Source organism: Misgurnus anguillicaudatus, chromosome 8, assembly GCF_027580225.2.
Source record: "Misgurnus anguillicaudatus chromosome 8, ASM2758022v2, whole genome shotgun sequence".
Classification (NCBI taxonomy): domain Eukaryota; kingdom Metazoa; phylum Chordata; class Actinopteri; order Cypriniformes; family Cobitidae; genus Misgurnus; species Misgurnus anguillicaudatus.
Window position 1 is genome coordinate 3,146,841 of NC_073344.2, and position 25,290 is coordinate 3,172,130.

Below are 25,290 nucleotides of genomic sequence, written 5' to 3' on the forward strand. Positions count from 1 at the left end.
GGACCTAAAACTGATCCCTGCGGTACACCATATGTGACCAGGGAGTGATATGACTCTTCCTCATTTACATAAACAAAGTGATAGCGATTGGTTAGATACGACCTAAACCAGGCTAACGCCTGACCACTGATACCAACATAGTTTTCTAGTCTATTGAGTAAGATTGTGTGATCTATTGTGTCAAAGGCTGCGCTAAGGTCTAGTAATATAAGGATTGAGATTTCACCACGATCGGATGTTAACATGAGGTCATTTGTAACTCTAAGCAGCGCTGTCTCTGTGCTATGGTGGGGCCTGAATCCTGATTGGAACTTTTCATACGTACTATTATTTGTCAAGAATGTGCGTAACTGGCTTGCCACTATCTTTTCTAATATTTTCGAAAGAAAAGGGAGATTTGAGATTGGTCTAAAGTTATTAAGCTCTCCCTGATCAATCTGTGGTTTTTTAATCAGCGGTTTAATAACTGCTAGCTTGAAAGCTGTTGGAACGTATCCTATTTCTAGCGATGAGTTAAAGATTTGTATTACCGGGGTTGACACTACAGGGAATACCTGTTAAATAGTTTTGTGGGAACGGGGTCTAATATACAGGACGATGATTTGGATGATGTGACTAGTTTAGAGAGCTCATCTATTGTAGTAGGTTTAAATGAATCAAGATGTTCATATGGTAATCTAGTGTTTAGTGAACTAATGGGTAGAGTGATGGCTGCTTGGGTAGTTACGATGTTTTCCCTAATAGCCGTAATTTTGTTAGAAAAGAAGTTCATGAAATCGTTACTATTGTGTTGAAGTTTACTATTGGTTTCTGTTTGTTCTTTGTTTCTTGTCAGTTTTGCGACTGTGCTAAAGAGGAAGCGAGGGTTGTTATGATTTTCTTTAATAAGCGTACTGAGATAGGTTGATCTGGCCGTTTTTATAGCCTGTCTGTAGTGTTTAACACTATCTGTCCATGCTGCACCCCATACCTCTAACTTTGTGCTTCTATAATTTCTTTCCATTTTTCTAGCTGCCTTTTTAAGAGCAGCGGTGTGATGGTCATACCATGGAGCTGGCGGTTTTTGTTTGATTTTCTTTTTTCGAATGGGAGCAACGGCATCCAGTGTGTTAGAACAGACATTGTTCAGGTTTTCTATTACAGTATCTAGATCGTCACAGTTATCTGCTACATGTTTCATTTGGGACAGGTCTGGAATAGTGCTAATAAAGCTATCTTTAGTGGTGGAAATTATTGTTCTGGCTAGTCGGTAGCATATTGTGGATTGAGTGATCCTATCTAGAAGTACAGTGTATGACACAAGGTAATGGTCAGAAACTGCATCACTCTGAGGTGATATTTCGATGTCATTAATATTGAGTCCGAGTGACAGAATTAAGTCTAATGTGTGCTTACGAGTATGCGTGGGCCCTGACACGTTTTGTTTAATACCGAGAGAATTTAGAACATCCATAAACGCACGTCCTAATGCATCTTTTGTGTTATCTACATGAATATTAAAATCACCAACGATAAGAGCTTTATCTACAGTGACTACAAGCTCAGACAGAAAATCTGCTATTTCTTTAAGGAAATCTGCATGGTGGCCCGGAGGTCTATAGATTGTAGCTAAGACAAAAGAAAGCTGTTTGTTGTTACGATCAGTTATTTCCATATTTAATAACATTAGTTCAAATGAATTAAATTTTAGTTCAGATTTTTGGTTAACTTTAAAAATGTTGTTGTATATTGTAGCTACACCGCCCCCTCTCCCCTTTAATCGAGGTTCGTGTTTATAATAATAGTCTTGTGGGGTGGATTCGTTTAAACTAATGTAGTCGTCTGCTTTAAGCCAGGTTTCTGTTAAACAGAGTGCATCTAAGTTTTGGTCATTAATTATTTCATTAACAATAGGTTTTTTATTGGTAAGCGATCTAATGTTAAGAAGGCCGAATTTTAACATTTGAGGTTCATCTGGTAATGTATTGTTTTCTAATTTTATGTTAATCAAATTTGTACGTGATGTGGCAAGCGGTGCTCTGTATTTGCTTGTTCGGGGAACAGATACAGTTGAAATGTGTTGAGTTTCTGGTGAGATCGACTCGAAGTGCTGGGATATATGTGATCTTGACATATCATGCCAGCTGACAGACGGACGGTTAAGCTGATCCGTCTTTTTTCTGACCTGGGCCCTGGATAGTCAGACTATATCAGAATTAAGACTATTAATCAGATTTTTGGTAAGTATAGCACTTCCTTCTGATATCGGATGAAGGCCATCTCGGGTTAGGAGGAATGGTCTCCCCCAGAAATGTTTCCAATTGTCTATAAACCCTACATTATGCTGAGGGCACCACTTTGACATCCAGCCATTTAGAGACACTAATCTACTATGTGTTTCATCTCCCCGGTTGGCGGGGAGGGGACCAGAGCATATTACATTGTCTGACATTGTTTTTGCAATTTCACACATCTCCTTAATAGTATCTTTGGTGATTTCCGACTGTCGGAGTCTGGTGTCATTTGTGCCGGCGTGAATAACAATCTTAGAAAACTTCCGCTTAGCATTAGCCAGCACTTTAAGTTTGGATCTAATGTCAGACGTTCTGGCTCCCGGTATACAGTCGACTAGGGTGTTTGGTGCCTCAATGTTAGTGTTCCTGAGTATAGAATCTCCAATGACCAGGGCACTTTTAACAGGTGTTTCAGCTGATGTACTCCTTAGGGGATCGAATCTGTTAGAAATTACCGTAACGTTATGGGTCTTAGATGGACCCCGTATATGACTATGCCGCCTGACAGTCACCCAGTTAGACCGCCGATTTGACTCTGATGTCGGAACTGAGCCATGTGTATTTTGATAAACACTATGCGCGCTCAATACAGTATTTGTAGTGTTTACATTAGCATCTGATGTCGGAACCGAGCCATTAGTCTTTTCGCTCGATACAGTATTTACAACAGTAACATTAGCGGTTTTGCTATCCTCAACTAGCGTTCGGATGCGTGATTCTAGTTCAGCAACCTTCTCAGTTAATCTTAATACTTCAATACACTTAGTGCATGTAAACCCCTCTATGCTAACAGCAGAAGCTAAACTATACATGTGGCAAGTAGTACATGTTACAATAACAAGCAGAGTCTTACCGCTTTCATGCTGGGCGATGGCGTCTTCGTTTACCCGAGCGCGCTCCGCGGAGCTGCATCGCGTGGGGTGTTCGGTTGTGACACGCCTCCTTAGTCGCCTGCGAACATCTGGGTCCAAGGTGATGTGGGGCATGCTGAATCTGCGAAACCCGGGCAGCGGCTCCTCCACAGCTTCCCAATCGCTTTCATGTTGGGCAATGGCGTCTCCATTCACTCGTTCATGGTCCGTGAAGCTGCATCGCGTGGAGTGCTTGTTTGCTGCACGCCTGGGTCGCGTGTGGACGTCCGGAGACAGGGTGAGGTGGGCGCGGTAGCTCGCGTTGAATCTGCTCAAACCGATCAACTCCTCCACAGCTTCCCGCTCAGGCGAGGACAGGTCAGAAAAGCATATATCAGATGAATCCGCCATTAGATCGGAAAATGCTAGCTTCAGTCGGCAGCGTTTGTTGACGCTAACGGGCTATATGCTAACACTGGGTGTTTATTAGTGATAAATAGTTTCACGTGGTAGTACTGCTCAATAATCGTCACGGTAAAGTATTCCTAGGTAAAACTAATAAGTTATATTATATAAATAGGAATAAGATAGTAAAAAAAGGTTTTTAGATGAAGAACTCGACGGAGCTCCGATGCACGATCTGTTCAGCGTGATCTGTTCAGCGTGACGTCACCGTTTGCGTGATGGGTAAACGTTATTGTAAGAAGTAAGTTATCGTGGACCATCATAAAATTTGTAAGTGCATTACATATTTAATTAACCAAATTTTTTTTATGTAAAAAAATACTTTTTTTATGTAAGAAGTGCAAGAACATCTAAAAAGAGTAACATGATCAGACATCATAATTAAAATAGACCATTGTTCTGTTCGAAATGTAGTTTGTGGAAGATGCAATGATGACATTACTTTGAATTGTTGTTGTGGTTTTCCTTTTGGGTCCTTTAAGAATAAAATACTCAAGCCGTAGGTTCATTTTCAAAAGACTTTTATTAACCAGCAAAATAAAAGCCCAGCAGTCCTGCAAAAACTCCAAGGCTGCGTCCGAAACCGCATACTATATAGTAGGTACTGAATTAGATGAGGTACCTACTTACTTGGCATTAAAACAGTAGGTACTGTACAGTATGAATCCTGGTAGTATGAATGAGATTCGGACGTACTACATCCGCCATGTTGCTACATCACGTGACATACGTCATCATCACGTCATGTCATTTCAGCGCGAAAACAGCCGCGTGCCTCTTCTTCTTCGTTGGATAACTCCTCGTCCGGGGCATCATGGGATAGTGAAGCGTCCATCGTATGCACACTGCAAAATCTAACCGGAAGTAGTAGGTCATCCGGGTACTTTTCGCATACTGTTTTTCGAATACTATGTATTCGGACATACTACTCGCTAGGGCTGCACGATTAATCGTTTTTAAACCGAAATCGCGATGTGAATGGATGCGATTTTCGAATCGCAAGAAATGCGATTATTTCGATTCAAAACTATTAAATATAACAATCATCTAGTACGCAGTTTTTGACAGTTCGCTTCATGCGCATTTTACGTTTGATGCAGTTTAGACCAATAGAGTGCATTAACACTGAGGTGCTGACTACACGTCATCACACCATTTGGAAAACATGAGCGCGAGCAGCAGTTCAACTCCTCAACAAAGTGTACGGCCATATGATTTCCGCGATGCGGAAAACACGGACAGAATCGCGAAATGCATACAAATGGAATTAACTGCACAACGCCGAATGTCATGAAGTTGGCAGATTTTGGATTCAGTCATTTTAAAAACGCATTATAACTCATTAACCGGCAAATGAAAAGACAGAAATGCGCGAAAACATTTCCCTTTTGTGTAATGTTGGACTTAAAGAAAGGTGTATATACGTCCGTTTCTCGTCATGCATCGCAAACAATGACAAGCGCATCATCAGACTATAAGCAGGTTTCATTAAAGCCCGGAACACAGCAGACGAAACAGGTACATTATACTTTCTTGCACGCGCACATCTGCACCGCTTTGAATATTTACAGGGACGAGGGTTCATGAAGCGCGCACACAGAGAGCAGTCAGCACACGCGCGATCACTAAACTTAAGTTTTCTTTCTTGTCTAAGTGAACATAAACAGCTGGATGTTTATCAGTATATTGAAGCAGAGCAGTTTTAAAGCTGTCTTGTGTCTTAAAGTGACAGTAACCTGGTGCTTTCTGTGTCAGACATGTTTATTACACACCAAAAATTAAAATCACTCCTTACTCTTATCTGAACAAGCTTCTGCAGCTCCACATTTAAAATCCTACAGTGAGGACTGTGCAGTCTTTTATTTGTATTTTTTTGCTTATGTTAAATCATAGATTCTAATAACTAATATATTTACATTTATTACAGATGCCTGAAAAGTAAAACAAGATGAGTATAGTCTTATGATTAAAAGAAAAAACTAAATATTTGCTTGTCAGATGCATTGTTGTAGTGACAGCCAAAATACATTGGCCTATATGTTATTTTAAATAAAACTTTCAAAAAAAAAAAATTAAATTGTATTTTTTTTATGTTCTTAGATTAAAAAAAGTTTGTCTGCAGAATAGCAAAGTCCTGCAGACAACTTGGTACAATGTTTAAGAGGTTTTAAATAAACAGTAGCACAGCATCTTTCTTTGGTGCTATTAAAACCACCACAACAAACCTGGATGTACCTCTTTTATTATATACTAATGAATCGCACTTTAAATCGCGAATCGCAATTTTGATCAGAAAAATCGCAATTAGATTTTTTCTCCGAATCGTGCAGCCCTACTACTCGCCTCGCCTACTGCTTTACGCGTACTATATAGTATGTAGTAGGCAATTTCGGACGCAGCACAAGACTCACTGAAGTCTCCTCCAATACAGCAGTTATTTAAACCTGTCTTCGCACGCAATCCTATTCCCAAGGGTTTGTAACATGAAGAAACATATGGTTTATATCATATAGAAACACATGGTGGTTACATTCCTGGGACTGTAGGTCTTTTGTTCCTACCCCTGCAATGCATGCTGGTAATTTTCCATATAGAAAAACATAAAAACATAATGGTAAAGTAACTGGTTATATCCATATAGAAAAACATAAAAACAATAAAAACAAAATGGTAAATATAAACATAATGGTAAAGTATTTGATACCCATATTCGGATTAAAACAAACTTCTTCATTCCCCGCTCTGAGGCTTATTTAGCCTTAGTTTTCCTATTTTAATCCGAAGTGCCGTTTCATAACTCAGTGTCTCAGTTAACTTCTTCATTCCCCGCTCTGAGGCTTATTTAGCCTTAGTTTTCCTATTTTAATCCGAAGTGCCGTTTCATAACTCAGTGTCTCAGTTATTACTATATCTTGTGACTAAAGAAAGCCACTGTACATTACCAATTACCAAATTATGCCACTGCCTTCGAACTATGGACAATAAGAGCAAACATCTTTCCATTCTTGTGTTGTCTTTGAATGTAAAAGTAAAAGAACTGAAGTCCCTCTTTATAAACGGTTTAAAGAATGTGTGTGCAATTGGTTCCGCACTGTTATGTAGAATATATTGTAAAGTTAAAACAAAATAAAAGCAAGGAAAACCAAAAAGTAAATAAAACAAAAATGACTAGAAATAAAAACAAAAAGTAAATCATTCATAATATGAAATGTTTGTTTCAATACAAATACAGCTTATTCCTCCTCTTCTTGTTCATCATCATCATAGGTACTTAAATACCCACACAGCAGGAGACTCCTATGCGGATCCGCGTTCAAGTCGCCAAACCCGCGTGACTGTCACATTCATTTTGGTGCCGCACAGAGGATCAGCTCCGCCTCCGGCCGCGCCGTAAATTCTACTGTCAACCAGCGGATCCTGAACGGACCCATGTTGGATCTTCGGACGCGCCTTTACTTAACGGTTAAACGATGCACACCTGTCAATCGAGACTTTCTTTGCTGGGACACGGTTCAGCGGAACCCTCTTTTGAGTAAGTATTGATTTATTGATATAATTGTGGCAGTAAACATTGTTTTTAATCATCCTGTATACTAATGATTGGAATGACGTTGATATTAGGAAAACTTTAGCATGTTCACTCATGGATAATGGTTTAGCACTAGCTGTGCATTATTAAGTTTACATGTTGGCAATTTTGGTGTAGTGTGTCTGCCATCTTCTTTATAATGAAAATTAATCTTTGGCAATTTAATCATTGTTTGACTCGGTTCAGACTCACGGTCACGCTGCAAGATGCCATGTGACCTAATCAGTGACTAAATGAATGCAGGTGTCAGTCAGAGCGACTGTGTGGTTGGTAAAGACAATCTTCTCGTCTGTTATTTTGAGCGTCTGTTAACAGGGTGATTTAAGAGGTGTGTAACGAATTCCATTTTTAGTTTTGGGTACCTAGTACTTTTAAAGTGATTTTTAAGGATACATTTACTCAAGTACATTTCTAGTGAAAAAGCTGTATTTTTACTTCATTCGGTGGCGTTATTATGATAAGCATACTTGACTTTGGATGCTACATACCATATGTCTGTTTGATTACAGGTGCTGTGTTCAACCTGGCAACAGATCGGGCAACGAGGAGACGTGTAATGGGAGAAATGATTAAATAATAAAAAAATTTTTGTTGAACAACTTGTCTTTCTCCAGTTATTCATTGTCAGATGTTTTAGCTGTGCATAGTGCAGCATTTCATTGAAGTTGTAGCTAATTGATCAAGTATTTTATGTTTGCACTCACCTGGGCCTAAAGTACTAAATTAGGTTTTGACCACAAAAAGAATATTTTTTAACAAAAACAGAATACGCTATAACCTATAACTGTCCATAAATGTAAATGGCAATTTTATATTTCCATTGAGTAGTAATTACTTTTGTACATTAAATTGATATATTTTAGTAAAACTATTCTGTTAGGCCTATTTACAATATTGTTAGGTTAAAAATACAAGGCAATGCAGATTTAAGGTTCTATATTGCTGCAGTGGCCAGGCCTAGTGATAGTTTTGGTTTTATCCTTTAGTTTAGTTTATCCTATTTTATCATATAGTAAGAACAGAAGGGATTTTGAATTTGAAAGTGAGATAAACGGGTCCAAAACGGAACCGGTCCTGATAGCAATAAGCTCCTGGGCAAATCCGTAACGGAACCGCTACAAAGTCAGTAGCTCCGGTCTGCATCCGTTGCAGATCCGTCCCGGAGCTTGAGTCAGACTCAGTTGCGGGTCTGCGGCGGATATATGAATCAATTTGTGCCACGGATGCAGAGCGGATGCAGCGCGAGGCCACGGCGGGTCCGCAATCCGCCTTTATTGCGGATCCGTCACTGCGCGCAAGTGGACGCCGACACGGGTCCGTTATCGCGGCTGATCCGCCACGGAGTCCTTTTGCTGTGTGGGTACCCATCTCCCAGTTGTTAATTCAACATTGTTTTGTAACGTAAGTTCTGATAAAATTTTTGTTGATTTCAAATGTTTTCATCACATTTAAATACCTTTTCTCTCCATCCTAATGATAACAAGGTCAAACATTTTCTTTTTCTAAAAATCCAAAATAATTCTCCAAACGATATTGTTTCATCCTCTTTTACCTTCATTGTATATGTTGCTATGATTGTAGTATTCTTCTAATAGCATTTCTCTTCTCACATTTACACCTAAGCTTCACGATTCCTGTTATAAAACATTTCCTATTGCATTTTTCCTAAGTCTATAATTCCTTAAGCTTTACATATTCTTGATTGTAATCTTTACTGTACCATTCTGAAATCTCTGTCTTCCTTTTTCTATGTTAATGTTTTTGTTAAAATACTATCATTGACACAAAATTACCAAATTGTGGCCTACAATATGTATCTTTCAACTCAGAATTTCCCAAAAGACCTTAATATTTATCCAGACAAGTTGACCTTAACTTTTTCTCAAATCCATAAGAATTCTTGTTGAATTTATCACCTTTATCATATTGATGTGGACTTGAAAATGTTATTACCTTATTAAAATCTGCTTTAGTTTAGAGCATAAAATGTCCACCTTATGTTCTTTGTTCAATGTCTCTGTGTTTTCAGTCTTTCTTCAGATTAAGTTCCTTTGATATTGTTACAGATCTTTCACTGGGCCTCGTTGAAGGCAACAGTCATTGCCGAGAAGTTTGATTGACTGTGGCCATGCAAATCATCCATAACGTTTTATTATCAGACTGATTATCAACTTCGTTCTTTTCAATTTCTGTTGACAATTTCTCTTTTCCACTTTTCCTCTCGATGCTTAAAACGTTGTTCTCCATCCGTCGGTATACTTGAATTGCTTTTGATTTGATTTGGTTTTGATGTTTCTTCTTTCATATCATGTGTTTCTCCTCCTCTCCAACTGCTATCCTACGAGCTCTGATGCATTTGTTGCTCCTCCCATTTGGACTTCCACATAGAGCTGCTCTCATCACTCTGCAGCCCCTTTTGACTGTGTTTGGTCCCTTTTGCCAGGTTCGCTCCTTCCGCATTCTCCTGCAGCCCCTCTGACCTTTCGACCCTCAGATAAGCTAGATCATCTCTCACAACGAGGCATGTTGTCCCCTCTCCTCCTCAACTCCTTTCAGCTTTTTCTGTACACAAATGGCTCAATACATAGACAATTAGTTTCTTCATATAACACTTAATTCCAGATGGTTTTTACAATACGCATAGGTCGTTCAGCGAACATTTCATGCAGTGTTAAAGGTGTAATTTTGTTAGTTTACATGCTCATTAATACAAGAGGTAAAGCATTGATCCAGTTAAGATTAGTACTTTCACACATTTTGTTAAGTATGGCTTTGAGGATAATTTCTTTTATATACCATTTTGTCTACCATCACTTGTGATTGTAGATGATAGTCAATTCTTCATTCTTATGATTGTCAAATCAAATATTTCATTCTTATTACAAATTAAATTTTCGCTCTTATCACAAATCAATAATCACATTTTTATTCCAATTCTTTGTCCCATGTGCATCTCTGATAACAGTATTTATGACTGAGATATTTTCACTTCTGTATGATCTAATAGGTTTTCCTTACACTCTGAGGACCTTTTAGCTTCCACATCTGTTATGTATTTGCCCATGCTGGCAAAATCAACTGTTCTCCTGTGAGCCTACTTCAATGAAAACAAACCACTATACATTTTAGCAGAAATCAACCAAACTAACCTTTCAGCATTTTGGAATGGTGTTTCATCAATTCTAAACCTGTAATATGTTTTCCTTCATAAGAAAATACGTAAACGCAAACAAGTATCTATTTCCTATGCAAATCAAAAACACAGTAAAAATGTTTATCAAATGGAGAAACATTTGTCAGCAAAGTGTGGTTTTTTGGAACATCAATCTTCTTGTCATTAATTGCTCTCAAATTGTAGACTAGATTAGATTTATTTGCTTGAATTATGGTAATGCTAAGTTTGTTACAATAATTTTATATTTCTTTTCTCTATTCTCACAGCTATTATAACATCGTATGGTGTTATTTTAATTTATTTATTTAATCTATTTTATTTTCCTTTCTGCCATAGCTGTTCTATTTGCCGATAGTTCGATAGTCGAATCATCTATGTATGTGTGTGCATGGGAGGGGGTCAGACCAGGTACAAATTGATAACTTTTATTTTCTTTCACAACAAGCACACATAAACAACTTTCTGATAAAGTGACCAAAAACTGTCTTTCAAGTGATGAACGAAGACAAAACTGACGATGCATTTATATATTTTTAAGGTAAAATGTAAGGCAACATTTGTTTAATTATTCCTCATAACATTTTAAAGCCACGATCTACAGAACATCACACAAAAAACATTTTGATAACTAAACCTAAAAATATAACAAAGGTGATCCTGCCTTGGAAACCTCGGCTAATTCAGTGTTTTTATTTAATTTGGAGATTAAAAGCAGTCATGACCAAAAAAAACTACAAATGAGAAATGACAAATAATTTGTGATTGTTACTGCAAATTATAAAAACTAAGCTTTATATACACAATTCATAAAAACACTGAAATTAATGATTTTATAGACACTACGCGTTATTATTTAGCACAGAAATACCTGCTTGCTTTCACTTTGATCATCTCCATTCACTTTAGATACAGAAACAACTGATATTATTTATTTCAGGAATCTCTTTTCTATCATTTGAAAGTGAACACCAACCATAATATTAAATCACAAGAAAGACAGTTGTGTCAGGCATAAATATAGGTTCGGTGCAGATATTTTCCGTTTCATCACGGAAATTTAAAGAAACGGCTTACCTATTTTGTAGTTTAACTTTTGACAAGATAACCATATGTTTTAAATACATTTTAAAAACGTATACCCGTCGAAAACATTTGTTTTTTAATGTTTAGTTTGATGAACTTCTAAATATGAGACGCAGAACACCTAGCACGTTCGGCTAAATTGCATGCGCAAACATGGCCAGCACGCAATAGCGCAACATCGATACAACGAAAAGCAATCCAAAATGTACAAACTTAAATTAGATCAGAATTTACGTTTATAATAAATAATTTTTTTTTATAAAATAAGGTCAGAAGTAACAAAGTGCAGAACAAATGTGCAAAATGCCTCAAGTGCACGAAAACAAAACACAAGCCAAATAGATACATCAGATAACCCATAGTAATTTATAAATAAAATAAAATAAAATGAAGAAATTATTAAAAGAATGAAAGTATAGCCAGAATTGCCAGCTTTTTCTTTTAAATGTAGAAACAAAGAGGCAATGGTTTATTATGGATGTGTAGCCCGGTCACAGGGGTTGCTGGATTTATTAACGCATTTTAAAAATATTATTTGAAAGCTGATACTTCACATATTATTTGCAGAATTATAATAATATGCTGTATATTAATATATTGGGAGAAAGCTGTTATACACAGTGCACCCATATACGGCCAAAATTAAAGGATCCTCATTTCATAACACATCTGCGACGATTCGACTGTGAGATTGGTAGTCGAATCAGGCTTCTCCTATCGATGCATCGAATCTTCGACTATTCGGGGTCACCCCTAGTCCCTATAGTTATAAGGTCCTAACTAAACATTGAACGGCTGTTTCACTCTTTCCCTTTTCACCCAAAGGCTTGTATGAAGGTGAAAAAGTGTTCAGTGTCCAGTTTTTCTCTTGTCTCCAAGAACAATATTGTCTTTGTGGGTCTCCTTCTGGATTCGACTCAGTCTTTTTGTTTTTCATCTTGTAATTGTCTCTGAACATATGCGCAGTGCCCCCTTCACTGCTTGAGATCAATCATAGTCCCATTTAGATAGTATGTGTCCTCAGTCCAGCATATGAGTTGCTCCTCTCTTTGCAACTCCAACACTTTGATGTCTCACAGTTTTTGCCATTGTCTGTTTATTGCCAGCTTTTATTCACGTTCTTGAATGTCAAAGGATGGAAGTTTTCAGCCCTTCAAGGTTCAGCTTGACCCATGCAAAATATTGCCTTTCAATTTTAAATAAAATTTATTTTGTGACCACCCTCCATCATCAGATAAAGACTCCTCTTCATTTTGTTAAGTCTTTTTTTAAACTTTATATAATTTATCTGTGTCATTCACCTTTTAAAAATGTTTCTGTCCTTTTTAATTTTCTCTTTATTTCCACCTTTAATAACTTGGTCTTTACTCTTTTTTTCTAATATACTTTTCGTCTTTCAAAGCTTCATCTCATCTTTCTACTAAACTTTATAGGTCACATCTGGTGACCATTTGGATCCCCTCCCTTATCCTCTTCTCCTTCTCTCTCTCTCTCTCTCTCTCTCTCTCTCTCTCTCTCTCTCTCTCTCTCTGGGAGTGGTGTCAGTCTTTTGGGGAAGTTTTTACTCCTGTGTTTTACATATATGGTCCAAAATACAGTAGAAGTAGGAGGGAAGCACATGTTTTGATAAATTTTATTCTTGGGCAAGCAAAAATGGCTGTATGGCTCTCACGGAAAAAACAAATGAATGGTCTTGGGTCAACTGATGTTGTGTCAATTTTAAAGGGATTATTAAAATCTTGTATTAAAATTGAGTTTGTATATTACAAATTGGTCAATGATATTGAAATGTTTAAATGTAAATGGGGAGTAAATCAATGTATTTGTGAAGTTGATTTTGACGGCTCTTTGCAAGTATATGTGTAGCTGACTGTATGTTTTTTGGAAAATGTTGTATTTTTAATTTTTTTTCTCCTCCTAATGTTTTTTAATCATTTGTAAATAAATAGACCTTTAAAGTCTCTCTCTCTCTCTCTCTCCTCAAGCATTTCTCTGTTGTTAAACTCTTAATTTTCTTTCTTTTAGTTTATATTTTTATTTAGTTATATTTTCTCTCACACAATGCCACATCAAATGTTTCCTCATTTGAATATTTAAGTTTCTTATGTTCCAATTCTCCACACAATAGTTGTTATTCCTAATTTTTCCATTAATGTGACTGCCATGATCTTTTCTTGCAGTATAACAAACCTTATATTTTATAATTATTTCTCATTCTAACCACTTCACAAACTTATTGTTTTTATTTGTCCAATTTATATATTTTCCCAAATAGTTAATCAGATTCTCAGTGTGTCTTTAAAACAAGATTCTTTCAAATAATGTCAAACTCCATCACACATTTTCGTGCTTTTTTGGGCAAGCTATACTTTTCCTATCGAGCACACTCATTTATTTGAATCAATCATTTAAATGAGTTATTCAGATTTTAGAAGTACCTGTGTACTTTACTATAATAATTAATATTTTCTGCTACAATAACTCCACAATACCTTCAAATATCATATTTATTACCCAGCATTTATAACTGTCTCTTATTCTTATCGTATTCATATTCATACTTATATTCTTACTCATATTCACATACTTTCACAAACTGTATTCCCTCTTCACAATTTTAGACATTCATTCACTCCACTTAGTGTAACACAACACCTCTCTGTGCTCTCTGCAGAGCCACAGAAGAAAGACACACCCACTACTCACTCAGCCCCCACTTTTCCTCATCTCAGACATGCACTCACAGACTCATGCTAGCACAGACACATACACTCTCACACAGAAACAAATACAAATATAGCTGAAAGCAGGGATGGCAGGCCCTCGCACGGTTTTTTACCGCTACACGGTGCCTCCGAGAAAACGACGCATGGTGGGCACGTGCATCAAGTGGGCAAATATCAGTGGATTAGGTACTGTAGGTAAATGAAACCCAACATTTTAGATAAACGGGGGCGCTAGTGAGCCACTAAATAGACACGTCTTTATCTGACCTTTTTGTCAACACTTAATAGCCGACAACTCTGATGTGTGTGACAAATTTAAAGTTAATCTAAGCACGCCAAGAGCCTTAAATATGCCTGAAATAAAAGTAAAGTTTGACGCGTTGCCATGGGAACAGCGTTCGAGATGTCAAAAATTATTTTGCATTTAGCATCTACAATGTGTCAGCATCATGTTGACCACTTCTGGTGTCAATCGCATGAATCCCATTTGAGGAGTGTTTAAAAGTTCACAGCATGTAACTGTCAGCCTTAAATATGCCAGAAAATGAAAGCCAAGTATGACACTTTGCCATGGGAACAGCATTCGATATATCAAAAATCCCTTCGCAATTTAGCATCTACAATGTCTCGGCATCATGTTGACCACTTTTGGTGTCAATCGCATGCATATCCTAAAAGGAGTATTTAAAAGAACATTGCATGTAACTGTCAAAAAAATCCACCTTTGTGACTGACACACTTCCTGGCGCCTGGTGGTGGTGCTATACCTGGGAGTCACAATAGGCACATCAATGCGATCGGAATCTTCTGACGAACAAACACTCCTCGTGTCATCACAATAAGATATTTTTTGCCTTAGATATTAGACACTTCCTGTTTCTCTGAATTCACCATGACTTTGTCGCTTCACCATGACAGAACCATTCAAGATATCAAAAATCCCTTCGCAAATTAGCAAGTGCAATATCTCGACATCATGATCACCACGTTTGGTGTCATTCGCATGAATCCTCTAGAGGAGGATTTAAAAGTTCACAGCATGCATTTTTTAAACAATCCAAAATGGCCGACTTCCTGTTGGGCGGAGCTAAAAGGTTAAAGCGCGAAAGTTGTTCGGGTTGATGAGATCTATATGCGTACCAACTTTCGTACATGTGCAAACATTTTTGCCCGTTCTGTGCCCCAATGTTTGTTTTTGCATTACAGGGGGTGGTACAGAGCTCCCTTGCCACGCACGTGGTCCAGCCTTTGCCAGGACCTGATGGCCGACGACTCTAATGTCTGTGCCAAATTTCAAGAGTTTTTGAGTATGTTAAGGCACCCAAAGTGCCCAAAAGTGCCCAAAAATAATAATAATCTGAGCAAAAACAATAGGGCTTCGCACCTTTCGGTGCAGGCCTCCTCGGTGCTCGGGCCCTAATTAAACAAAACAAAACTGTACTTTACCTAAAGTACCTTGCTAATTAAAACAACACAACCACTACACTTCCTCGACGTGGTTATAACTAAACCAACAGACCATTACACTTCCTCAACATGGATCTGAATTAAAACAATAAAATATACCACTTTTAGGCGGTATACTGTCAATTTTGATACACTTTCAACCACACAAAATTGACCTCTGTGCCTTACACTTCCGACCACAGGCACAGACTTCTATATCATACACTTACACCCACAGATATAGGCAACTCTTATGCATTTCTTCACTTAAAATAAAAATAAAAATTTGCTTTGATTTACTTCGATCATCAAAGCCATCTCAAAATAAAAATAATCATCTGTTCTAATACTACCAAGTACTGTTAGTAACAAAACAGATGAGTGCATGCACATATTTCCCTTGAAAATGAAACCCTTTATTCTAATCATTTAGTCTAATAATCATTCATTTCTTCTTTTTATTCTTAAATTTGGAAGAGCAATTGTGATTAATCTTACCAACACGAGCCATCTCAGGTGAACAATACAATCTTTGAATAAGCAAAACGCTTACCTCTTTTAGGTGGCCACCTAATTGTATTGCCAGGGTCCGAAATTAACTTTTTGGCTCACCTGCCACGGGGACTGGTAGATGAAAAAATCCACCAGCCAAACACATTTTTTACCGGCCAGAATAATAAACAGCCTTTTTTGTCACATGTACATTAATTTAATTTGCTGCATTCATGGCAGGGCTCGCAAAATTTCAAAATCCCTGGTAGCCCTTGGGCAGGCACTCTTCAGTTTTTGGTAGCCCAAAATGAATGCAAGTAGCCTGAATAAAAAATACAGTACTTTTAATGTAGAATATTAAGACAAAACATCTATCAAAACACAAATTTGTTGTTGTTTTGATGCTGTTGTTTTTTAAACAAACAAAAAGACTGGATTTCCATGTAAACCAACTTTTCCTGCTCATCCCCACACAGCAGATTTAATCACCATTTAAAAGTGGTTTAGTGGGTCACAAAACTCACAGTTTGGATCATCCAGTTACAGATTGGATCATTTTTTCGATCAGAAAAACAGGGGCTACTGTCGCTTTAAGAGAGATTCTGCACAGAGTCACTCTCTTCACTGCCCGTACAATCTATATCACTTTAAAGTTTGCTGCGAGAGATTTAATTTTCTTACGTGAGGATAGTAATGACTGACAGGACGAAGTTGGAGGATTTGCCAAACAAATCCATGACAAATCATGACGGATTGCTTCCTGTAATGCGTCTTTTCGCGCGATCGCGAAAGTGAAAGTAAAACTCGAGCGCGCGCTCAAACGTAATTTAAATTCCCAATGCCTGAATTTCATACACCATTATTACCCATCCAAATCTGTGAAAGAATGCATAAGCATTTAAATATATGTTTTCCTCCCTATAAGTCAAGATAGCCCGACGGGCAGGGCGGGGATGCATTTTGATAGCTAATATGCAGCAGATAGCTGGAGACCGCAAGTTACCTGCAGTACTAGCTAGCAACAGACCGTCTCTAGTGCGAGACTTGGAGCGTAGAGACGTTCTGTGGCTAGCTCACCTCGTTCCCAGATCAGTTACTGGCAAACACATTATATTGCATTAATATTTTGGTATGAAAATCACCCGCCAGTGTGGCGGGTAGCCTTTTGAATTTAGTCGCCAAACGGAAAATCTACCCGCATTTGGCGCTTGGCGGGTGTTAATTTCGGACCCTGTGTATTGCCCATCGAGAAGCCAGCTGTGGTCTCTGGTTCTGTGCTCTTTTCATGTCCCATCTGGGTTGCCAATTGTTGTGCTCTTTTCCAGCCCCACGTTGGGCGCCAATTGTTGTGGTTTTCCTTTTGGGTTCTTTAAGAATAAAATACTCAAGCTGTAGATTTCATTTTCAAAAGATAGACTTTTATTAACCAGCAAAATAAAAGCCAAGCAGTCCTGCAAAAACTCCAAGACTCACTGAAGTCTCCTCCTATACAGCAGTTATTTAAGCCTGTCTTCGCACGCAATCCTATTCCCAAGGGTTTGTAACATGAAGAAACATATGGTTTATATCATATAGAAACACATGGTATTTACATTCCTGGGACTGTAGGTCTTTTGTTCCTACCCCTGCAATGCAGTCTGGTAATTTTCCATATAGAAAAACATAAAAACATAATGGTAAAGTAACTGGTTATATCCATATAGAAAAACATAAAAACAATAAAAACAAAATGGTAAATATAAACATAAAGTATTTGATACCCATATTCGGATTAAAACAAACTTCTTCATTCCTAAAGAACCCAAAAGGAAAACCACAACATTGTCAATGTTGTATTTTAAGCATATAAGCAATGTTCATATGATGGTACTGTGACACTGTTTAAAGTTTTTAATATTGTTGTTATTTACAATGGAAACTATTGTAACAGAAAAAAATAAAGAGGGGAAATACAAATTATTTTCTATAATGACTTTTAGTGTGACATATAACATACATTTCATGAACTACATATAAAATTATCTATAAGCCATAATCAAAATAAAAATGCTGCACATGCCTTTCAAAATTATGGTCCATCACAGTTCATTTTTCAAATAACGGTCAACACATTAGTTATTTCAAATAACGGTCAAACTCTGTTAAATAATGATTAAAACATGATTTCAGTTTACATTCAAAATATGCTTTATGAAGTGATGGTGTCAACATGTCATTTATATCTACATTCAAATCATGTTAAACAATTGTTACACCATCCTTTTACGTTTACAGTCAAAACATGTTTTATTAAAAAGGGTTTAAACATGTTACGTTAACTTACAGTCAAATAATGCCATTACATTTAATGGTCTATGCATGTATTTGCAATTATACAGACAAAATATGTTATTTCAGATTACATTTTTTTAATTTTATAGTACTTTGGTCAATGTTCTTTTTTCATGTGGCTGTGTAAACATGTTACTTCAGTTCATGGGGTTTTACCGTTATTTTCCTTAATGGCAAACGTTTGGCACCCTGTGCTGCCATGCATTTGCTTGTTTTTTCTGTTTTTTTTTTACAGTGTGGCTTGGTGGGATGTCAGCCAGCGAGTCCTCTGATTCTGACCTTGTTCTTTTACTACTCAGAGTCTAGAACAAGGAGGGCATATTAAGTGTTCATTGTATTTTCATTTTAAGGGAGCAGCTATGGTTGCGCGTTTCACACACAAACACACACCTATACAGAACTTGTTGACACTGACTGACCGACGCATGCGCTTTTAACTTGTAAACGCAAGGGTGTATGGGCAATGTAGTCTCTGCTCTCGGTGGGACGAATTAGGAAGCGTACATTAAGTGCGCTCTGAAAAGCCGCAGCACAGCCAACCCTGGTGAAAAAATAGTATGCTAAATATATTTAATTTTGATATACTTAAGTATACTTGCAGTCGCACTAATGACCAGTATACTTAAAGTGTGCTATTGATTAGTTTATTTAAAGAGTGCTATTTTGGAACAACTAATTTTGTACTTAATATATTTTAGTTGTATATTAATTGTAACAAAGCACAACTTTAAGTGTATTTAGTGTACTTTTGTGTGCTAAAGTGGAACAACTTTAAGTGTATTTAGTACAATTTAAGTACATGACTGTTTTTGTGCTAAATTCATGCTTGATAAGTGAATTTAGAGTGTGTTTTATTTATGTTAGGAGTACATTACAAATGTATTATGAGTGTCTTGCAAACATACAATCAGTATATCTTAAATAGACTGTTTGCGTACATTCTATATATTTTTGGCCAATCCAAAATTATAAAAACTGCCCTGGTGAAAAATGAATATGCCAAGTACATTACATTTTGTATACTTTTACATACCTGCAGCTAGATTAGTGAGTATACTTCAAGTGCGTTAGTAATTAGTTAACTTAAAGAGTGCTATTTTGGGAATAGATTACTTTAGCTGGTAACATAACCAAAATATTTTTTTCCAAATAAATAAAAGCTGATTAAAACAGTCAAAAACAATTAAGTTTAAATATATTTAAAATATAGTTTTATTCACAGCATTCAAAGTGTACAGTATTTGCCTAAAAATTGAACAATTACTCATTGAAGAATGTCAAGATGATTGAGTTTACAACGTCTTTCTCTCCCAAATCAACTTTAGTCTGGCAGGTTTTGGTTCAGCCTAAGGAAATCTGAAAAAGAGAGACAATAAGCTCAATTAAAAAGTGTTTAATATTAAAACATTACATTTATTTAAGACTTACTGTATTAAATCTATAGTTTACTGGCAGAGATTGTATAGCAGATTGTAATGGTTTTGTTCTGTGTTCTGTGTATTTTTGTATTTTGGACTTTTATTTTGATACCCTGCTCTGTTCTGACTTTTATTTTGATATTCATCATGCCATGTTTCAGTTCACACTTCCTGTCTGTTTTGTATATAAGTCACTTCCTGTTCACCTGTTCCCTGCTGAATATTATAGAATAGTAAGCCAGCCTGTTACCTGCTCCTGTTACCTGTTTGAATCTGTTTTTTGTTATCTGTAAACCTGTTGCCTGTATCTGTTCCTGTTTTGACCTGTGCCTGTATTTGGATATTGCCTGTTTTGCCGCCTGCCTTGAACTATTGCCTGTCTTTGGATTTATGATTTGGATTTACCCTTGTTGGATTTGTTTGCTGGCCCTTTTGGGATTTTACTAAATAAACACCTTTTGCACATGGATTCACCTCTTCTCTACTTTCATTAAAGCACCACCTTACAGAATCAAAATACTTCAGCTCCTAAAGAAAGATTTTATTGTATTAAATTTAAATGTAAAAATTGTCAGAAAGAAAATGCAACAAGCAGACAATTGGGTGTTTCCTGGAAAGGGATTATCTTAAAACAGGACTAGGCCTTAGTTTAACTAAGAAATATAACTAGTTTCAAAAAACATGCCTTAATAAAAACATTACCTGTGTGCATTTTGAGGCAAAACAAAGGACACTGGTGTATTTTAAGATATGTCAGTACAAGTTGTTTTCAGTTTGGACAGCTCTTACATTTATTTTAGTCTAGGACTAGTCTAATCCCTGTCTGGGAAACCGCCTCAATATGTATATAACGTTATCTAAACTGAAGCTTGATTTACTACTACGAATGAATTATTATATCTTAAGAGTTTAATATGACTTACCATTAGCTGCAAAGTCCTCCCTACAAATGTCTTTGAAAAACTTTAGCTTCTGAGGAAAGAATGCAGCATCATTAATACTAAATACAGTTAGGTAAAAGCCTTACAACCTCTAAACAGTCAATAAATGGTTAACTTTCACGCTACATTTAAAAAACAGATTTTCTGACGCTACCTTTTTTCATTAACATATACATACACACCAATACATATATTTAACAAAACAATCGGGTGTACTAATTCGAACAGGCTAACAGTGCTATCTTTCAAACCTTTAACATTAGCTATAAGCTAAGCTAAGCTACACAGCAGCTTATCACTAATAGCGAGTTAGATACCGCGTTATTGACAACATTTCGCATTCAAAATATGATAGTCTACTGATAAACTTCAGAATGGTCAAACGATAATCAAATATAATTAATTTTAAGATATTTTAACGTACCTTGGGACTGAATCCGTCCGCCTTGAACAACTGGTAAAAATCAAAATACGTGCGTCGTGACGTCATCACACACACGTCAGATGCATTATTCAAATCTTCTTCTTCTTCTTCTTCTTCTTCTTATGATTTTGAATGGCGGATTGCATCCAGCTTTTTGGAGCATTACCGCCACCATCTGGACTGGAGTGTGGATCAAGAATTATTCAAATCTTAGAATTCACTTTTCTCTTAAATGCATTTACGAAAACTGTTTAAGTTAATTAATGTGTACAGCTAAAAGCGGTATGCAATTGACTCAAAAACTACAAAAAAACAAACACTCATATTCCCCTTATGAAAATGAATGTTTTTTTTTTGTGGTAAAAGTTTAGTAACCATGGTTTTTTTTGGTGTATTTATTATTAGCAAAACCATGGTTATTTTGTGGTAAAACACAGTTAATTGGTTTATCCAATGCTTGACTATAGTGAAGTTAAAGTGTACCTTATTATGTTAATAGTATATAACAAATGTATACATCTACAATATAAAATGTAACTGAACATACTGCTCTCTCGTAATTTTAAGCCCACGTTATTTCTCCATAAAATAATATACATTTGTACGCCACATATACTTTCAAAATGTAAAATATACAGTTTCAAACGGTTACTAAATAATGTATTTTTTAGGAATATGCTCTCAGTGCATTGTTATAATGATAACTTTAAGCATACAAATAATTAAAGTATACCTAAAATACATTTTAAAATAAGTTTAAATTTAGTATACTTTAAAAATTGCACAAAACTTTAACTTTAAGTATATTTTTCTAAAGTATACTTTTAGAAAATATACTAAAGTATAATTATTTTGAAGTATGTTAAAAGTTTAATTGTAAAAAATACGCGCAAATATGTTGTAAGCATACTTTAAATATGTTTAAAGAAAGTACATTCCTTTGTAAGTATATTTGTAATGTACTATTGCAAAGTTAAATATACTTGAAATACAATAAAGTATATTTGTTTTTCACCAGGGAAAGGATTCAATTAAACCTCTGATTTTTAAACAGATGTGCAAATGAGCGTTACGATACGCTAAAAGCACGTTCTGGACGCACGGAGAGGTGGTGCTATGCTCAAGCAAGGCCGTAGCCAGGATTTTTCAAATACCGAGGACCACCCCTAAAAAATTTTTTTTTTAAATTATTTATATTTTTCCATATTACAGAATAATAATAATAAACGTCCAAACTACGACATAGCACAAATGTAACTGTGTCTGTGAGAATTTTGTTGGTGACTAAAAGCATCCAAAATAAACTGCAAAACTATGTCATTTTTTCAAGAAGCTTCTTAAATGTTCAATTTAGGATGAATTTTTAAGAGTATAGAAGGAGTTTATATATAATATGGGCTCTTATTGGCTGATTTTTCTTCAATATTCAGTGTAAGTCATCTATTTCAAAAATACATTTTTTGTTTTCTAAAAATTATTAACAAAAATTACTAGTCAGTTTGGCACAGGCATATTTTTTGTCTACAAAAGTAATTTCAAGCATTTAACCATGCGCCTTCAGATTAAATGATTTTTAAGATCATAGTTAACATTTAGTCAAGTGACCTTAAACTTTTGAACAGTGGCGTAGGTTTGAATCTAATTGGTAGCCGTATTGCATCCCATATTGTAGGCTATTTGCTGCATAACCATTAACTATAACATTCTTGCATAAACATTCTTGCCTTTCTTGCATACTATTCTGGTATAAAAGCAGTGCTTATCATACTTTGTGCTTTGTGCTTGTTGTACTTGCCATCGTTGCGGGTGTCTGCGACTCGGGCAGACTGCATGTGAGGACCAGGCTGCCTGTGAGTGTCTAGCAGCAGCACCCACTGCTCGTTGAGTGGAGAGAATGATACATGCTCTCGCGTCAGTCTCCAACCACGGCAGAAAAGATCGCTAGATTTGTCCTTTTTCGCTTTTTTTAAGTCGCTAAAAGGGTTTAAAAATTGCTAAATCTAGGCTAACAATGAAAATTCAGCCAATCATCATTGGTTATGTGGTTGTCCCACCCCCTCTAACATACACAGGCCAATCATCATCAGTTGAAGAGAAAAACATTGCCTGTCTGATAGTCTACTCGCTTCAGTGAGATTAACGCGCAACATTTTAATATCAGTAACAGTAACGGCGGAAATGTATTTGATTAGGACAATAGCTTTGTATGTCATCTTCGAGCAAGAGAGAGACGCAAGAGAGAGACGCAAGAGAGTGGCAACACTGTTATCGGAGCTCCGCCGAGTTCATCATCTAAATCCTATTTTCTTACTATCTTGTTCCTATCTATATAATATAACTTACTAGTTCATCTTAGGAATACCTTACCGTGACGATTATTCAACAGTTTCAATAAGTGAAACGATTTATCACTGGTAAACACCCAGTATTAGCATATAGCCCGGTAGCATCAGCAAACGAGGAAACGCTGCTCCGTACATTGGAGCCCCGTCGAGTTCATAATCTAAATCCTATTTTCTTACTATCTCGTTCCTATCTATATAATATAACGTACTAGTTTATCTTAGGAATACTTTACCGTGACGATTATTGAACAGTATTAATAAGTAAAACGATCTATCATAGTAAACACCTAGTGTTAGCATATAGCCCACTAGCATAAACAAACATGCCGGTTGAAGTTAGCACTTGCTCACTGTCTGTTTACTGTAAATCTGCCTTCTTTTCATCCGATGTATGTTTTTCAGACCTTTCCTCACCAGAGCGGGAAGCTGTGGAGGAGTTGTGTCTCGGCATTAGCACCAGGCGGTACAGCGTGCCTCACATCACCCTGGCTCCAGGCACCCAGAGACGACCGAGGCACGCAACGAGCGAGCACCCATCTCGATGCAGCTTCACGGACCGCGGTCTGGCGAACGGAGACGCCATCGCCCAGCATGAAAACGGTAAGACTCCGCTTGTCATTGTAACCTGCACTACTTGCCACATGTACAGTTTAGCTTCTTCCGTCAGCATAGAGGGGTTTACATGTGCTAAGTGTATTGAAGTAGTAAGGCTGACGGAGAAGGTTGCAAAACTAGAAGCGCGCATCCGAACGCTAGTTGAGGACAGTAAGACCGCTAATGTTAATGTTACAAACATTTCGGGTGCGCCGAGTGTTAAGCGTAATACACTTGGCTCGGTTCCGACTTCAGAGTCAAGGCAGCTGACTAACTGGGTGACTGTCAGGCGGCCTAGTCGCATTCGGCATCCAAATCACGTTCCTGTTTTAATATCAAACAGATTTTCTCCACTCAGCAATACACCGGCTGAGACATCTGTTAAAGGTGCCCGGGTTATTGGAGATTCTATACTCAGGAACGTTGCAATTGAGGCACCAGCCACCATAGTCGATTGTATACCGGGAGCCAGAGCGTCTGACATTAGATCCAAACTTAAAGTGCTGGCTAATGCTAACCGTAAGTTTTCTAAGATTGTTATTCACGCCGGCACGAATGACACCAGACTCCGCCTGTCGGAGATCACCAAAGATACTATTAAAGAGGTGTGTGAAATTGCAAAAACAATTTCAGACAATGAAATTTGCTCTGGTCCACTACCCGCATACCGGGGGGATGAAACTTACAGTCGATTAGTGTCTCTTCATGGCTGGATGTCAAAGTGGTGACCTCAGCAACACGAAGGATTTAAAGACAATTGGAAGCATTTCCGGGGAAGACCTGACCTGCTAAAGAGAGATGGCCTCCATCCGTCTCCGGAAGGAAGTGCTATACTCTCTAGAAATCTGACCAATAGTCTTACTTTTGATATTGTCTGACTATCCAGGGCCCAGGTCAGGAAACAGACAGATCGGCTTACCCATCAGTCTGTTAGCTGCCTTGACATGTCAAGATCACATATATCCCAGCACATAGAGCCTTTTTTAACAGAGTACCAACACATCTCGACTGTGTCTGTTCCTCGAACAAATAAATACAGAGCACCGTTTACCTCGTCTCGTACAAATCTTATTAACATAAAACTAGAACACAATACATTAACAGATGAAACTCAAATGTTAAAATTCGGCCTTCTTA

At 37.0% G+C, this 25,290-nt stretch overlaps 1 long non-coding RNA gene across 1 annotated transcript; it reads right to left on the reverse strand.

Moving 5' to 3' along the window:
* Window positions 1–19,619: 19,619 nt before the first annotated feature.
* On the reverse strand, window positions 19,620–21,290 carry LOC129449950 (uncharacterized). Its single transcript, XR_008646216.2, has 3 exons — window positions 21,215–21,290; window positions 20,773–20,821; window positions 19,620–19,787 (listed from the first exon to the last, which is right to left on the reverse strand). It is a non-coding gene; the product is annotated as an uncharacterized lncRNA (long non-coding RNA).
* Between the last annotated feature and the right edge of the window lie 4,000 nt (window positions 21,291–25,290).